The sequence below is a fragment of the Sus scrofa genome, chromosome 3 (genome assembly GCF_054392235.1).
Source record: "Sus scrofa isolate SSC_HxYL_T2T_F1_AM1 chromosome 3, Sscrofa_HxYL_maternal_Yorkshire_Landrace_v2.0, whole genome shotgun sequence".
Lineage (NCBI taxonomy): Eukaryota > Metazoa > Chordata > Mammalia > Artiodactyla > Suidae > Sus > Sus scrofa.
The window spans coordinates 91014731-91033388 of NC_139385.1; the positions used below are offsets into that span (position 1 = coordinate 91014731).

Sequence of the window (18658 nt, forward strand, 5' to 3'; positions counted from 1 at the left end):
GCTATCAGATATGAATTAGGGCCTTGACAGATATAGTATTCTTGGTTGTAAGCTTTTTTTTTTTACCACTTTAGCTATATCATGCCACTCCCTTGTGGCCTATAGAGTTTTTTGAAAAGTCAGCTGATAGCCTTATGGGAATTTCCTTGTATGTAACTTGGTTTTTATCCTTACCGCTTTTAATATTCTCTCTTTATATTTAATTTTTGCCATTTTAGTTAAAATGTGCCTGAGTGTGTTCCTCTTTGAGTTGATCCTGAGACTCTGTGCTTCCTGGACACGGCTATTGGTTTCCTTTCCCAAGTTAGGGAAGTTTTTAGCTATTATTTCTTCAAATATAGTCTCCAATGCTTTCTCTCTCTTCTCCTTCTGGGAGGCCCTATAATTTTCCAATTTGTAAAGTTAAAGTAATTTTTTTAATACATCACAGGATTGTTATGTTAATTAGGTGATGTGAAGGGATTTTCATTAACTCCAAAACACTGTTCATTATTATTGTTTTCTACGGACTTAATTTCTTAAAGTATGCAAATAATAAATTCTTCTGGATGGAAACATTTTCTAGCATTGCAATCAAATTCAAGAATTATGTTAGAGAACCGAAAAGCAAACTAAACATGTTTTCAAGCAGGATTTGAAAAAGACAAAAATTCTATTCATATAATGTTTTTATTATAAATCATCTAAAAAAAGCTGAGGAAATTATATTGAATAATAATTCAAGAATTAGGATTCCAGACATGATGGTGGAGTAGAAGGACTTGAGTTAAGCTCCTCTCATGAAAACACCAAAATCACAACTGCTGAACAAGCATCAACAAAATAGACTTGAAAGGAACAAAAAAGATATTATACACCCAAAGACAAAGAAGCTACAATGAGATTGTAGGAGGGGAACTTTTGCAATGTAAGCAATCCCATACCCACCAGGTGGGTGACCCAGAGACAAGCAAATAACTATATTGCAGATGCTCTCCTATAGGAGTTAGATTTCTGAACCTTGCATCAAGTTCACCAGCCTGCGGGTCTGGCATTGGGTGGAGGAGCCCCCAAAACATTTGGCTTTGAAGGCCAGTGGGACTTGAGCACAGGAGCACCAAAGGAATAGGGAAACTGAGACTCCACTCTTTGGTGGTGCACACAAGTTTTCATGTGCACTGGCCCCCAGGATAAAGCAGGGACTCCATAAGAATCTGGGCCAGTCCTACATGCATGTCTTGGAGGGTCTCTTAGGAAAGCAAGGATTGACTGTGACTCAATGTGGAGTGAGAACACTGGAGGTAGAAGTCCTAGGGAATAATCATCAATGTGAGCTACTCTGGAGGCCATCACTTTAGAAAAATATAACCCCACCCACCAGTGCTGAGAAGCCCCAGGACAAACAATAAACAGGGTGGGAACAGAGCCCCAACCGTCAGAAGACAGGCTGCCTAAAGTCCTCCCAGGCACACAGACACCTCTAATCAAATTCATTGACTCAGTCCCACCCAACAGAGGGATAAGATTCAGGTCCACCAACCAGTGGGCAGACAAAAGTCCCTCCCATCAGAAGGCATGTCACAAGCCTCTGAGCACCTTCATCCACCAGGAGGCAGACACCAGAAACAAGAGGCTACAACACTGTAGTCTGCAGAAGAGACCATAAATGCAGAAAGCTAGACAAAATTAAAAGGCAAACAAATATGTTCTGGATGAAGGGACAAAACAAAACCCCAGAAAAACACTAAGAGAACGGGAGCTAAGCAACCTCCATGAAAAAGAGTAATGATAGTAAGGATAATAATAATAATAATAAACTAGAGGCAAAGATCAAGAAACTACAGAAATGTTTAACAAAGCAATAGAAGATTTAAAGAACAAATAAGCAGAGACGAATAACATAATAACCAAAATGAAAAACTCACTAGAAGGAATCAATAGCAGAATACTGAAGGCAGAAGAACAAATAAGCAAGATGGAAGACATACTGGTGGAAATGACTAATGCAGAACAGAATAAAGGAGGGAAAAATCAAAAGAAATGAGGACATTCTAAGACAACTCTGGACAACGTTAAACACACTGACATTTGAATTATAGGATTTCCAGAAGAGAGAGAGAAAGGCCTGGCTGGAGAAAATATTTGAGGAGATAATAGCTGAAAACTTCCCTAATACGGGAAAGGAATTACTCATTCAAGTCCAGGAAGCAAAATGAGTACCATATAGGATAAACCCAAGGAGGAATGCCCCAAGACGCATACTAATCAAACTGACCAAAATTAAAGACAAAGAGAAAATATTAAAAGCAGCTAGGGAAAAGCAACAAATAACATAAAAAGGAACCCCAATAAGGTTATCAGCTGATTTTTCAGAAGAAACTCTGTGGGCTAGAAGGGAGTGGCACAATATACTTAAAGCAAGAATATTCTAGCCAGCAAGGCTCTCATTCAGATTTGAAGGAGAAATCAAAAGCTTTACAGACAAGAAAAAGCTAAGAGAATTCAGCACCACCAAACCAGGTTTACAAAAAATGCTAAAGGAACTTCTCTAAGCAGAAAAAAAAGGCCACAACCATAAATAAGAAAATTATTAATGGGAAAGTTAACAGGTAAAGACAAACATACAACCATGAGAAGAGGAAGGTACAAATGTGGGATACTAGGGATGCATTTGAAAGTAAGAGGCCTGCACTTTAAATAATCTTCTGTGTATGTGAGTGTACTATATCAAAACCTCATGGTAACTACAAATCAAGCATCTACAATAGATACACACACAAAAAAGAAAAACCAATCCAAACACAACACTAAAGATAGTCATCAAACCACAAAAGAAGAAAACAAAAGAGGCAAAGACCAACAAAAATGAATCCAAAACAATTGACAAAATGGCAGTAAGAACATATAAATCAATAATTACCTTAAATGTAAATGAACTCAATGCTCCAACCAAAAGATATAGATTGGCTGAACAGATAAAAAATAAGACCCATATATACACTGTCTACAAGACACTTCAGTTCTAGGGACACATAGAAACTGAAAGTGAGAGGATGGAAGAAGATATTCCATACAAACAGAAATCAAAAGAAAGCTGGAGTAGCAATCTCATATCAAACAAATTAGACTTTAAAATATAGACAATTACAAGAGACAAAGAAGAACATTACATAATGATCAAAGGATCAGTCCAAGAAGATATAACAATTGTACATATATGTACACACAACATAGGAGCACCAAAATATATAAAGCAAGAATTCCCACCGTGGTTCAGCAGTAACAAACCCGACTAGTATCCATGAGGGCTCAGGTTTGATCCCAGGCCTTGATCAGTCCATTAAGGACCTGGTGTTGCCATGAGCTATGGTGTAAGTCGTAGATGCAGCTCGGATCCCACATTGCTGTGGCTGTGGTGCAGGCTGTGAGCTATAGCTCCAATACAAACCATAGCCTGGGAACTTCCTTATGTCACAGGAATAGCCCTAAAAAAAAAAAAGACACACACACACACACACACACACACACACACACACACACACTATATATATATATATATATATATATATATATAAATGGCAACTGCTAAAAACCATAAAAGGAGAAGTTGATAATAATACTACAATAATGAAGGATTTTAACACCCCATTTACAGCAGTGGACAGATCATCCAGATGGGAAAACAATAAGAAAACACAGACCATAAATGACACATTAGACTAGATGGGCTTAATTGACATTTATAGAACATTCCATCCAAAAACAACAGAGTACACTTTCTTCTCAAGAACACACAGAGCATCATTCAGGACAGATCACTTTCCAAGCCACAAATCAAGCCTCAGAAAAATTAAGAAAATTGAAATCATATCAAGCATCATTCCGATCACAATGCTAAAAGACTAGAAATCAGCTACAAGAAAAAAAATTGCAAAAAACACAAACATGTGGAGTCTAAACAATATGCTACCAAACAACCAATGGATCATTGAAGAAATCAAGGAGGAAATCAAAAAATGTCTGGAGAAAAATGAAAACAAGAACACAAAGATCCAAAATCTATGGGATGCTGCCATAGCATTCTAAAAGGGAAGTTCATAGCAATACAAGCTTACCACAGGAAACAAGAAAAATCTCAAATAAACAACTTAAACCTTCACCTAGGCAACTAGAGAAAGAACAAATAAAACCCAAAGTAAACAGAAAAAAAAGAAATGAAGAGCAGAGCAGAAAAAAAAATGAAATAGAGATCAAGAAAACAATAGAGGAGTTCCCGTTGTGGCGCAGTGGTTAACGAATCCGACTAGGAACCATGAGGTTGCGGGTTCGGTCCCTGCCCTTGCTCAGTGGGTTAAGGATCCGGCGTTGCCGTGAGCTGTGATGTGGGTTGCAGACGCGGCTTGGATCCCGCATTGCTGTGGCTCTGGTGTAGGCCGGTGGCTACAGCTCCGATTCAACCCCTAGCCTGGGAATCTCCATATGCTGCGGGAGCGGCCCAAGAAATAGCAAAAAAAAAAAGACCAAAAAAAAAAAAAAAAAAGAAAAGAAAACAATAGAAAAGATCAATGATACTAAAAGCTGGTTCTTTTAAAAGATTAACAAAATTGATAAACTCTTAGCCAGACTCATTAAGAAAAAAAGAGAAAGGACTCAAATCAATAATATTAAAATGAAAACAGAGAAGTTACAACAGATATCACAGAAATACAAAGTATCATAAGAGACTATTACAAGCAACTCTATGCTAATAAAATGGACAACCCAGCAGAAATGGACAAATGCTTAGAAAAGTACAATCTTCCAAGAATGAACCAGGAAGAAAGAGAAAAGATGAATGGACCAATCACAAGTACTGAAATTGAAACAGTGATTTAAAAACTTCCAACAAACATAAGTCCAATATCAGATGGCTTCATAGGTGAATTCTACCAAACATTTAGAGAATAGTTAACACTTGTCTTTCTAAAATTAGTCCCAAAGATTCTGGCTAAGCTCACAGAGGACTTTGGCCAACCTGAGTCCCTGGTGGAGCAACATGCTGACTCCAACCCCTCTGCAAATAGGGAAAGGGGTTCCCAAAAAGCACCAGAAGAAGGACTCCCTCAAGAGCTCTGAGAGTAGAAGATGGCGGAATAGAAGGACTGGAGTTCAATTTCTCTACTAAAAACAACAAAATTCACAACTAAAGACTGAGCAATCTCCACCCAAATGGACCAGAAACCTTAAAAAAGATACCCTACTCCAGAAAAAAAAGAGGAGGCCACATCAAGAGGTAGGAGGGGTGATTTCACGATATAAACAACCCCATACCTCCAGGGTGGGAAGCTCCACAGACTGAAAACTAACTGGTTCACAGAGACTCACCTATAGGAGTGAGAGTTCTGAGCCTCACATCAAACTCTCATATGTGGGGATCTGGCACAGGGAGAAAGAGCCCCAGAGCATCTGGCATTGAAGGCCAGTGGGACATGTGCGCAGGAGCTCCTCGGGACTGGGGGAAATGGAGATCCCATTCTTAAAAGGCGCACATGGACTTTCACATGCCCTGGGTCCCAGGGCAGAGCAAGGTCTCCATGGAAATCTGGGTCAAACCTGACCACAGTTCTTGGAGGACATCCTGGGAAAACAGGGGTGAACGTGGCTTGTTGTGAAGGAAGGACATTGAAAGCAAAGCTCTCAGGAATATTCAGCTGCAGTGCCTTTCTCTGGAGGTGGCCATTTTGGGAAAATCAGGCCCTACCCGTCAGTCAGCTGCTGAGAAGCCCCAGGGCAAACAACAACCCAGGTGGGATCACAGTCCTGCCCCTCAATAACAGGCTACCTAAAGACCCCTCAGGCACACAGCTGCCTCTAATCCCATCCAGAGACTAAGCCCCACCCACCAGAGGGATTAGAATAGGCTCCACCTACCAGGGGGCAGGCATCAGCCCCTCCCATCAGGAAGCCTACACCAAGCCCCCATACTGACTTCAGCCACAGGGGGGAAGACGGGAAGACACCAGAAATAAGAGAGGCTACAACTCTATTATCTGTAAGAAGGTCACCACACCAAAAACCTATAAAAATGAAAAGACAGATAACTATAACTCAGATGAGGGAGAAAGGTAAAACCCCAGAAAAACAGCTAAGTGAGGAGGAAATTCTTAGCCTCCAGGAAAAAGACTTTAGATTGTTGATGCTGAAAATGATGCAAGACATTGGAAATAAACTGGAGGCAAAGATGGATAACTTACAGGAGACCAAAGAGATACAAGACATAAAACTTAAACAAGAAGAGATGCAAAATACAATAACTGAAATAAAAAATTCACTAGAAGCAGCTAACAGCAGAATACAGGAGGCAGAAGAACGAATAAGCAAGGTGGGGGACAGATTAGTGGAAATTACGGATGCAAAACAGAAAAAAGAAAAAAGATTGAAAACAAATGAAGAGAGTCTCAGAGAACTCTGGGACAACGTGAAACACATCAACATCCGTATCATAGGGGTGCCAGAAGGAGAAGAAAGAGAGAAGGAGACAGAAAAAATATTCCAAGAGATAATAGCCGAAAACTTCCCTAACATGGGGAAGGAATCACTCACTCAAATCCAGGAAGCACAATGAGTACCATACAAAATAAACCCAAGGAGGAACACCCTGAGACACATATTAATCAAACTGACCAAAATTAAAGACAAAGAGAAAATCTTGAAAGCGGCTAGGGAAAAGAAACAAATAACATACAAGGGAACCCCAATAAGGTTATCGGCAGATTTTTCAACAGAAACTCTGCAGGCCAGAAGGGAGTGTCATGATATACTTAATGTGATGAAAGAAAAAAACCTCCAACCAAGATTACTTTACCCAGGAAGGTTCTCATTCAGATTTGAAGGGGAAATCAAAACCTTTACAGATAAGCAAAAGCTAAGAGAATTCAGCAACACTAAACCAGCCTTACAACAAATACTAAAGGAACTTCTATAGGCAGAAAAGAACAAGAGAAGAAGGAAATAAAAAAGCAGCAAAAACAAATCTAAAGTAATTAATAAAATGGCAATAAGAACATACATATCAATAATTACCTTAAATGGTAATGGACTAAACGCCTCAACCAAAAGACATAGACTGGCTGAATGGATACAAAAACAACACCCATATATATGCTGTCTTCAAGAGACCCACTTCACTTCTTGGGACACATCCAAATTGAAAGTGAGAGGATGGAAGAAAATATTTCATGCAAATGGGGATCAAAAGAAAGCTGGAGTAGCAATACTCATAAAAGACAAAATAGACTTTAAAATTAAGAATATTTTAAGGGACAAAGAAGGACATTACATAATGATCAAAGGATCAATCCAAGAAGATGATATAACAATTTTAAATATCTACGCACCCAACACAGGTTCACCACAATATATAAGGCAACTGCTAACAACCTTAAAAAAGAAATTGACAATAACACAATAATAGTGGGAGACTTTAACACCCTACTTACAGCAATGGACAGATCAACCAGACAGAAAATCAATAAGGAAACGCAGGCCCTGAATGACACATTAAACCAGATGGACTTAATAGATATTTATAGGACATTCCATCCAAAAGCAGCAGAATACACATTCTTCTCAAGTGCACATGGAACATTCTCTAAGATTGATCATATCCTGGGCTACAAATCCAAATTCGGTAACTTTAAGAAAATTGAAATCATATCAAGCATCTTTTCCGACCACAACGCTATACAACTGGAAATCAACAACAAGAAAAAAACTGCAAAAAAACACAAACACGTGGAGACTAAACAACATGCTACTAAACAACCAATGGAGTACTGAAGAAATCAAAGAGGAAATTTAAAAATACCTGGCAGCAAATACAACAAAGATGCGAAACTCCAAAACCTATGGGATGCAGCAAAAGCCATTCTAAGAGGAAAATTTATAGCAATACAAGCCCACCTCAGGAAACAAGAAAAAGTGCAAAGAAACAAGCTAACTTAACATCTAAAGCAGCTCGAGAGAGAACAGACAAGACCTAAAGTTAGTAGAAGGAAAGAAATCATAAAGATCAGAGCAGAAATCAATGAAAGAGAAACAAAGAAAACCACAGAAAAGATCAATGAAACGAAAAGCTGGTTCTTTGAAAAGATCAACAAAATTGATAAACCCCTAGCCAGACTTATCACGCAAAAAAGAGAGAGGACTCAAATCAATAAAATTAGAAATGAAAAAGGAAAAGTAACAATGGACATCACAGAAATACAAAGGATCATAAGAGACTACTATATGCAACTATATGCCAATAAAATGGAAAACCTAGAAGAAATGGACAAATTCTTAGAAAAGTACAATTTCCAAGACTAAACCAAGATGAAATAGAAAAGATGAATGGACCAATCACAAGAACTGAAATTGAAACTGTGATTTAAAAAACTTCCAACAAGAGGTCCAGGACCAGATGGCTTCACAGGCAAATTCTATCAAACATCCAGAGAAGAGCTAACACCTCTCCTTCTAAAACTATTTCAAAAAATTGCAGAGAAAGGGATACTCCCAAACTCATTCTATGAGGCCACCATTACCATGGTAGCAAAACCAGACAAAGATTCCACAAAAAAAGAAAACCACAGGCCAGTTTCACTGATGAACATCAATGCAAAAATCCTCAACAAAATACCAGCAAACCATATCCAACAATACATTAAAAGGATTGTACATCATGATCAAGTGGGATTTATCCCAGGGATGCAAGGGTTCTTCGATATCCGCAAATCCATCAGTGTGATACACCACATTAACAAACCAAAGAATAAAAACCATATGATCCTCTCAATAGACGTAGAAAAAGCCTTTGACAAAATCCAACACCCATTTCTGATAAAAACCCTTCAAAAAGTGGGCATGATGGGAAGCTACTTCAACATGATAAAGGCCATATACAACAAACCCATAGCTAACATCATTCTCAATGGTGAAAAGCTGAAAGAATTCCCACTGAGAGCATGAACAAGACAAGGATGTCCACTCTCGCCACTACTCTTCAACATAGTTCTGGAAGTCCTAGTCACAGCAATCAGAGAGGTAAAAGAGATAAAAGGAATCCAAATTGGAAAGGAAGAAGTAAAACTATCCCTATTTGCAGATGACATGATACGATACCTAGAGAATCCTAAAGACTCTACCAGAAAACTGTTAGAGCTCATCCACGAATTTGGCAAAGTCGCAGGATACAAAATTAATACACAAAATCGATGGCATTTCTATACACTAACCATGAAAGAACAGAAAAGGAAATTAGGGAAGCAATCCTGTTTACCATCCCATCCAAAAGAATAAAATACCTAGGAATAAACTTACCTAAAGAGAAAAAGACCTGTACTCTGAAAACTATAAGACACTGATGAAAGAAATCAAAGATGACACAAATAGATGGAAAGATATACCATGCTCCTGGATTGGGAAGAGTTAATACTATCAAAAGGACTATACTACCTAAGGCAATCTACAGATTCAGTGCAATCCCTATCAAATTACCAAGGACATTTTTCACAGAACTTGAACAGAATATTTTAAAGTTTGTTTGGAAGCACAGAAGACCCAGAATAGCCAAAGACATCCTGAAAAAGAAAAATGGAGCTGGAGGAACCAGGCTCCCGGACTTCAGACTATACTACAAAGCAGCAATCATCAAAACTGCATGGTACTGGCACAAAGACAGACATATAGATCAGAGGAACCGGATAGAAAGCCCAGAATTCAACCCACGCACCTACAGCCAACTCATCTATGACAAAGGAGGCAAGGATATACAATGGAGAAAGGACAGCCTGTTCAATAAGTGGTGCTGGGAAAACTGGACAGCCACATGGAAAAGGATGAAACTAGAACACTCCCTCACACCATACACAAAAAGAAACTCCAAATGCATTAAAGACCTAGATATAAGGCCAGACACTATCAAACTCCTAGAGGAAAACATAGGCCAAACGTACTCTGACATAAACGACAGCAACATCTTCTCAGATCCACCTCTCAGTGTATTGACAACAAAAACAAAAATAAACAAATGGGACCTACTCAAACTTCAAAGTTTCTGCACAGCAAAGGAAACCCTAAACAACACAAAAAGACAACCCACAGAATGGGAGAAAATCTTTGCAAGTGACAAGGGATTAATCTCCAAAATTTATAAACACCTTCTGCAGCTCCATACCAAAAAAACAAAAAAGCCTATCAGAAAATGGGCAGAAGATCTAAACACACAGTTCTCCAAAGAAGACATACAGATGGCCAAAAAACACATGAAAAGATGTTCAACATCACCCATGATTAGAGAGATGCAAATCAAAACCACTCTGAGGTACCACCTTACACCAGCCAGAATGGCCATCATCCAAAAGTCTACAAACAATAAGTGCTAGAGAGGGTGTGGAGAAAAAGGAACCCTAGTACACTGTTGGTGGGATTGTAAATGGGTGCAACCACTGTGGAAAGCAGTATGGAGATTCCTCAGAAAACTAAACATAGAACTACCATTTGATCCAGCAATCCCACTCCTGGGCATCTACCCAGAGAAAACCATGACTCGCAAAGACACATGTACTCCAATGTTCATTGCAGCACTATTTACAATAGCCAAAACATGGAAACAACCTAAATGTCCATCAACAGAGGAGTGGATCCAGAAGTTGTGGTACATATACACAATGGAATACTACTCAACCATTAAAAAGAATGAAATACTGGCATTTTTTGCAACATGCACGGACCTAGAAACTACCATGCTAAGTGAAGTCAGCCATACAATGAGACATCAACATCAAATGCTTTCACTGACATGTGGAATCTGAAAAAAGGACAGATTGAACTTCTTTGCAGAACAGATGCTGACTCACAGACATTGAAAAACTTATGGTCTCCAGAGGAGACAGTTTGGGGGGTAGGGGGTATGTGCCTGGGCTGTGGGATGGAAATCCTGTGAAATCAGATTGTTATGATCATTATACAACTACAGATGCGATAAATTCATTTGAATAATAAAAAATAAAATAAAATAAAATTAGTCCAAAAAATTTCAGAGGAAATAATACTCCCAAACTCATTTGGTGAAACCACCAACAATCTGAAACCAAAACCAGACAATGATACCACACACAAGAAAAGAAAATTGCATGCCAATATCACTGATGAACATAGATGCAAAAATCCTCAACAAAATACTAGCAAACTAAATTCAACAATTCATTAAAAGGATTACATATATATTTATACACAATGGAATATTACTCAGCCATAAAAAAAGAAATAATTCCATTTGCAGCAACATGGATGGTCCTAGAGATTATCATGGTAAGTGAAACTAAGTCAGACAGTGAAAAACAAACATCATACGGTATCACTTATATGTGGAATCTAAAAAAGGATACAAATGAACTTATTTGCAGAACAGAAATAGACTCAATGGACTTTGAAAACAAATTTATGGTTACCAAACAGGATAGGAGCGGGAAGGGATGGATTGGGGGTTTGGGATTGGCATATACACACTGTAATATATGGAATCATTGCCCAATGAGGAACTGCTGTATAGTACAGGGAACTCTACTCGATATTCTGTGATAATCTATATGGGGAATTAATTTGAAAAAAAAATTCAGGGAAGGCAGTTCTGTGGAAAGGTGAGATGATGTGTTCTAAGTACATTTTTTTCTGATGGCTTACTTAACACAGAGGTAATTGGAAAGCTTCTTAGCTTATCTACTAACCTGTTTCTTATAAGCACCAGAAGTCTCAAGCTAACCTTTGGCAAATGCTGGACTGTAGTCAATGAGATTTCATTTTCTAGAAAGAACCTCAAGCACCAAAATTGGAATACTGACTAGAAATACCTATAAGATACCAAATATGCAAAAAGCAGAATTGATATTCAAATATTGAAACTTGAGTAACTTGACAGCTTTATCAGGAAGCATCTCCTACTGGGCAGGTGTGAACCATGGCATCCCTTAAATGACAAGAACAGACAATCATAGGAGTTAATCATAAAGCAGCCTGTGGAACACATGGTATTTGTGAGTGCATAAAAAAGTGGAAAAAGTACTTCACAGAGAAATAAGAACTAAATTCTAATATCAGCCCTACCACTAAATGAGTGACTTTGGACAAAACACTTATCCCACATGTGTCTCACCTTCCTCACCTATAAACTGAAAGAATTTCATATTAGAAAACTTTATTGTTTCTTGTTTTTTTTTTTTTTGTCTTATTTTTTAGGGCCACACCCGAGGCATATGGAGGTTCCCAGGCTAGGGGTTCAATCGGAGCTGTTGCTGCCGGTCTATGCCACAGCCTCAGCAACACCAGATCCGAGCTGCCTCTGTGGCCTACACCACAGCTCATGGCAACACCGGATCCTTAACCTGCTGAGAGAGGCTAGGGATCTAACCCACAACTTCATGGTTCCTAGTCGGATTTGTTTCTGCTGCGCCACGACAGGAACTCCCTAATGTTTCTTCTATCTCTAAAATAGAATACTTCTGGAATTTAATTACTGTTGAACCAAATCCGAAACTTTATGAGACTACTGTTAAACCTAACATAAAATAATGAGATGATCACTTAGTATATTAAATATGTGTTTATTAAGTGAGCAACAGGTAAAAATCAAGTTTGTAGTAAAGCAAACCTTAACTTGTCTGCAGAATTTGCTTACAAAAGTACATTTAAAAGAAAGTGACCTGGTATCACCCAACATTAGGTAACAGCAATAGGGTGTGGCTCAGAAAATGCACTTAACTAAACAGAAAAATCAAATGAGGGACTGGGGAAAACCCTTTTGTTGCAGTAAATTGTTACAGGAATTAACATGTAGCATTTAATCAAGGGTGAGCATGATTTCAGCACATAATAAAATGAAGATCAGCCTGCACTGAACCCATGGTTTCCTATTACCAAACAAAATGACTTCCTCTCAAACCAGGAAAGAAACAAAGCAAAATTACCAATTCTACAGTGTTTATCCAAAAGCCTAAAATTTCATAAGCTTTGGTTCTACAGCTCTATATCAAGTCTAAGGACATCTACTGTCATATAGAGTAATTTACTAAAAACAGGAAGAAATTGGGAATAATTAATTTTAAAAATGGTTAAGTAAAGTTATAGTAATTAACAGAATAAAACTTAGCCATCAAAAACAAAGACTTTTGGGAAAATTGAGAAGTGTTTAAAGCAAGGCCAAAAATCCCAAAAACCAAATATAGATAGAATTACACACACAATATGCATTCAGATGTTTAAAAAATAAACAAAACAAATATGTGGAAAAAAGTGACTAGAAGTAAATGCATATTAAACCATAGTTTTATAGGACAGGTTGAACTGTGAATAAATTTTAGTACTGTTCTAGGTTTCAATTTTTATTAAATGAACATACTTAATTTTTTTTGTCTTTTGTCTTTTTAGGGCCACACCGTGGCATGTGGAAGTTCCCAGGCTAGGGGTCGAATGTGAACTGTAGCTGCTGGCCTACACCACAGCCATAGCAATGCAGGATCCAAGCCACGTCTGTAACCTACACCACAGCTAATGGCAATGCCAGATCCTTAACCCGTTGAGCAAGGCCCAGGGATGGAACCCATGTCCTCATGGATACTATTCAGGTTCATTAGCCACTAAGCCACAATGGGATCTCCTAAATGTACTTTATTTTTAATAATGATTATATACATCAAATGCTATTACTTGCATGGGGAATCTAAAAAAAGTACACAATGATCTTCTTTGCAAAACAGATACTCACTCACAGACTTTGAAAACCTTATGGTTTCCAAATGAGACAGGTTGGAGGGTGGGGGGATGCACTGAGGGTTTGGGATGGAAATCCTGTAAAATTTGGTTGTGATGATTGTTGTACACCTATAAATGTAACAAGATTCACTAAGTAATTAAAAAATAATGATTATATAACTAAATACACAAAATGCACTACTGCATTACTCATAAAAATATTCCTCCAAGTTAAATAAGGTACAAGTCAAGGTTATTCAGCACAGGACACACAGTCATGGAAACCTTGGAAATGTCCAGAAGTAAGTCTTTTGAAAATAGGATGGGTTTTAAAGGAAATGCATCAAAGGAAAAGATTTTTTTTTTTTTTTTTTTTTTTTTTTTTGTCTTTTTGCCATTTCCTGGGCCGCTCCCGCGGCATATGGAGTTTCCCAGGCTAGGGGTCCAATCGCAGCTGCAGCTGCCAGCCTACGCCAGAGCCACAGCAACTTGGGATCCGAGCCACGTCTGCAACCTACACCACAGCTCACGGCAACGCCGGATCGTCAACCCACTGAGCAAGGGCAGGGATCGAACCCGCAACCTCATGGTTCCTAGTCGGATTCGTCAACCACTGCGCCACGACGGGAACTCCAGGAAAAGATTTTTTTTAAGTCCTTGGAGATTACTGATGAATTATTTCTATGATTCTTACTTTTTAAAATGTTAAGTCCTAAGGTAAGACAGGTTTTGAAGCCTGGATAGGAGGCACCACAGAACATAAAGAATATGGCTAAACCAGATACTTTTGGGATTAAGCAAAGTCTGGCCTTGCAGCAACAATTATAACCAGGTATTAGGGAAAAAAAAAAAAAGATTTACCTAGGATCTCTGCCAGTTAGTGAATAAGACCAAAAGCTAAAATCAGGTTTCTTGATCATTCTAGTGATGTAGAAAATAGACTTAGTATAATAACTTATATACTAAGAGTTGGAGCTTAATGTTTTACAAAATGTCAGTGCTCATAATGTTTTGTTTAGTTTTTTAAATTGAAAGCTACCTAAAACCCCTGAACTTGCCAGCACACACACACACAAGCCCCAGGCAATATGAAATTACTCATTCTTCTGGTTATTTGTTTTTCCATGTTGGGGTGTGGTGTGTGTGTGCGCGCGCGCATGTGCACACATGTGTGTATAAATCAGGATCCACAGGCATACACATAACATACGTGTTTCCCTTACTTGCCAGCCATACACCTGTTTTCTTCAAGATATGACTACTTAAAATAAAATAATGCAATGACTTTCTGAAAGGCTTCTCTTAGTAAGAATAACTTTCAATATATGACTCAATAAATAAATTTAAAATAATTTTAATAAGAGAAATATCTCCAATTACCACATCTTAGTTTAAGTATTAACCATCATGCCTACTCTCTTCACCTTTCCCCTTTACCATTTCAACTCTAATGAGGTTACCTCCAAACTTTTGAAAATGTCCCCACTGTATTATTTTTTCAAATAAAATTATTCACCTTTAGTCTCACATTTAAAACGTCCTCTAGGAGTTCCCATCATGGTGCAGCATAAATGAATCTGACTAGGAACCACGAGGCTGCAGGTTCAATCCCTGGCCTCGCTCAGTGGGTTAAGGATCCAGCGTTACCAGGAGCTGTGGTGTAGGTCGAAGACACGGCTTGGATCTGGTGTTGCTGTGGCTGTGGTGTAAGCTGGCAGCAATAGTTCCTATTAGACCCCTAGCCTGGGAACCTCCATATGCCTCGGATGTGGCCCTAAAAAGACAAAAGACAAAAAAAATAAAAATAAAAATAAAACGTCCTCTAATTTCAGAATACTATCATAAAATCCTTTGTTTTTCTATACTTGACAAGGTTGGTGGGGAGATGTGAAAGAAACAAAGAATGGGAAATGGGAAATGGATGAGGCTTTTATTAGTATCTCTTTGCAGCTTCAGAAAATGTTATCAAGGTCTTATAAAACCATGACCCTTTCTATGAACCATTACTTCAGGAACCACTATTAAATACTTAGTAAAACATCAAAGTTAGAGTTCCTGTTGTGGCTCAGCTGGTTAAGAACCCGACATAGTGTCCATGAGGATGTGGGTTTGATCACTGGCCCTGCTCAGTGGAATAAGGATCTGGCATTGCCACAAGTTGGATCCAGCATTGCTGTGGCTGTGGCTGTGGCAGGCAGCTGCAGCTCCGACTCAACTCCTAGCCCGGAAACTTCCATATGCCACAGGTGCAGCCCTAAAATAAAAAAAAAAAAATCAAAATTAAGAAATATACAGAGTTCTCATCATGGCTCAGCAGTTAACAAACCTAACCTGACTAGTATCCACCACGAGGACACGGGTTCGATCCCTGGCCTTTCTCAGTGAGTTAAGGATCCGGCATTGCCATGAGCTATGGTGTAGTTTGCAGACTTGGCTCGGTTCTTGAGTTGCTATGGCTGTGGTGTAGGCTGGCGGCTGTAGCTTGATTCAACTCCTAGCCTGGGAACCTCCATACACTGCAGGTGTGGTCCTAAAAAAAAAAAAGAAAGAAAAGAAAAACAAAAAGAGTAAAAACAGAAATATATGCTATTTGGCACCTTTTAATTTTTTTAAGTTTTACTGAAGCATAGTTAATTTACAAGGTTGTGATAACTGCTGTTGTCCAACAAAGTGACCCAGTCATACATATACATATATTCAGTCTCAGATTCTTTTCACAATAGATTATCACAAAATACTGCATAGAGTTCTCTGTGCTATACAGCAGGTCTATTTGGAACCTTTTAGAATAGATAGTATTATACAATCCCAATAAGTGGAATCACAAAGGACCCACATTTTGCAACATTTCATTGTCAGAGCCCTTGGATGCTTCCAAATTTCAACTAACATCTTGTCCTTCCTTCTTTATCATTTTATATGTTGTATGTTATTTCTCTTCACTGCTTTTTATGAACATGATATCAAAAATTTGGAGTTCCTGTTGTGGCGTAGTGGTTAATGAATCCGACTAGGAACCATGAGGTTGCGGGTTCGGTCCCTGCCCTTGCTCAGTGGGTTAACGATCCGGCGTTGCCGTGAGCTGTGGTGTAGGTTGCAGACGCGGCTCGGATCCCGCGTTGCTGTGGCTCTGGCGTAGGCCGGTGGCTACAGCTCCGATTGGACCCCTAGCCTGGGAACCTCCATATGCTGCGGGAGTGGCCCAAGAAATAGCAACAACAACAACAACAACAACAACAAAAAAAGACAAAAAGACCAAAAATTTAAGAGTAAGATAAATACACAGTTCTCTTGTTTATATATATAATTCATTTTAAGAATTTTGTTTCACTCTTTTAAAACATTTAAATTAGGAGTATTAAAGATAAATATTGTCTTTTTTACTCTCTGTTTAAACATGATTTTAATTATTTTTATTTTGTTTACTTTCAGGAAATTGGACATGGTGGCTTCTCTCAGAATGGTTCACCTTGGTTTGGTATAAATAATAAACTTATTTACTTAAAAAAGAAACCTACATTTTTCACCTCTGAACTTTTTCATGCCCTGATGTAGATTAAAATTTCCATGTAAGGATTAAAAAGAGGAAAGACAACATGAATTAGCTAAGACATTTAAATTCAGAGTGTTTTCAAAGTAGTTTTACTAGTTTCAAAAACATGCAGCATAACAGCAAAGTCATCCTAAGTGAAAGTGTTTAACATTTTCAGTAATGTAAAATTTTTGTAGTTACTTAAATTGTACATTATCAGGTGCTTCAAAAGGAGAATATTTAAGCTTGATTCATCCAAGTATTTTCAACATCTCCTCTTGTGACAGTGTTTATATTATTAATTTTCATGATGAGTAAAATATTTATTAAGCAAAAAGTCCAGCCCAGACCCATTGATGGAAGACAATTTCTAATGGCTCTCTTGAATTACTGATATGAGATACTCTCTGCCTCTTAGAACACAAACACTATCTCCCTCTGGACCAAAGGGCAGGCATGCTTACTCTCCATTACAAAAGGTCTGAGTTTCCTAAGCCCAGAGTTCCTATCCTTCACACAGCCCATGGAGTGTGTGTCATCTCACCCTCATCACATTACCTTGTGGGAATGGGGCTCTTAATGTAAAGTTACCAGTAGAATTTTCCTTTTACTATTCCTATCTTCCTTTATCACAATAATCAAAAGTTAACTAATTTTTAAAGAAAAAATATTGTATTGAGAAAGACATGGCTTTGTAAAGATTTAATGATTTTTCCATATCTTCTAGTAAATAGTCATTAACCAGAAATACAAAACACATTTTTTTTCAAGGCTGCACCCATGGCATATGGAAGTTCCCCAGCGAGGGGCTGAATCCGACCCATAGCTGTGACTATGCCACCACTGTGGCAATGCTAGATCCTTAACCCACTGGTCTGGGTATCAAACCTGTACCTCAGCAACAATCCTAACCGCTGCACTCAATTCTTAACCCACTGCACCACAGCAGGAACTCCACAAATTGTATTTTCTGATCTACCATAACCTTTTGTTCATCAGTCTTCTACAACAAGGTGAGAGCCTGGTAGAAAGTTCATTACTATTTCAGGGTCCTTTGTGAGTAGACCATAGTCTATGTTAAAAAGTAAATATTTAAATGAGACATTAAGATAAAATATGCATATAAATGAAATTATTTTGTTCTATATAATAATGACGATGATAGCTTTACCAGTTATCTAGGTGAAAATTCAGCAAAACTTTAGTCTTAGATAAATTACCCATTTTCCCCACCTCACATACCTCTGGAAAAATTAATTCAAATATTCAGAAAACCAAGTTGAGATAGTAGGAATATATTACAATGATATCTTCAACAATGTCCATGATTTATAAATGTTGTGAACCTAGGGCTATGATTAAATATTATAATAAATTGAT

At 38.1% G+C, this 18658-nt stretch overlaps 1 protein-coding gene across 1 annotated transcript in view; it reads left to right on the forward strand.

The window, feature by feature from the left end:
- The window catches only part of WDPCP (WD repeat containing planar cell polarity effector), a 416303-nt gene extending 398381 nt beyond the window's left edge, over positions 1-17922 (forward strand). The window contains exon 17 of the mRNA XM_085019068.1: positions 17179-17922. The gene's annotated coding sequence lies outside the window, so the exon portion shown is untranslated. The remainder of the gene's footprint in view (positions 1-17178) is intronic.
- The last annotated feature ends 736 nt before the right edge of the window (positions 17923-18658 follow it).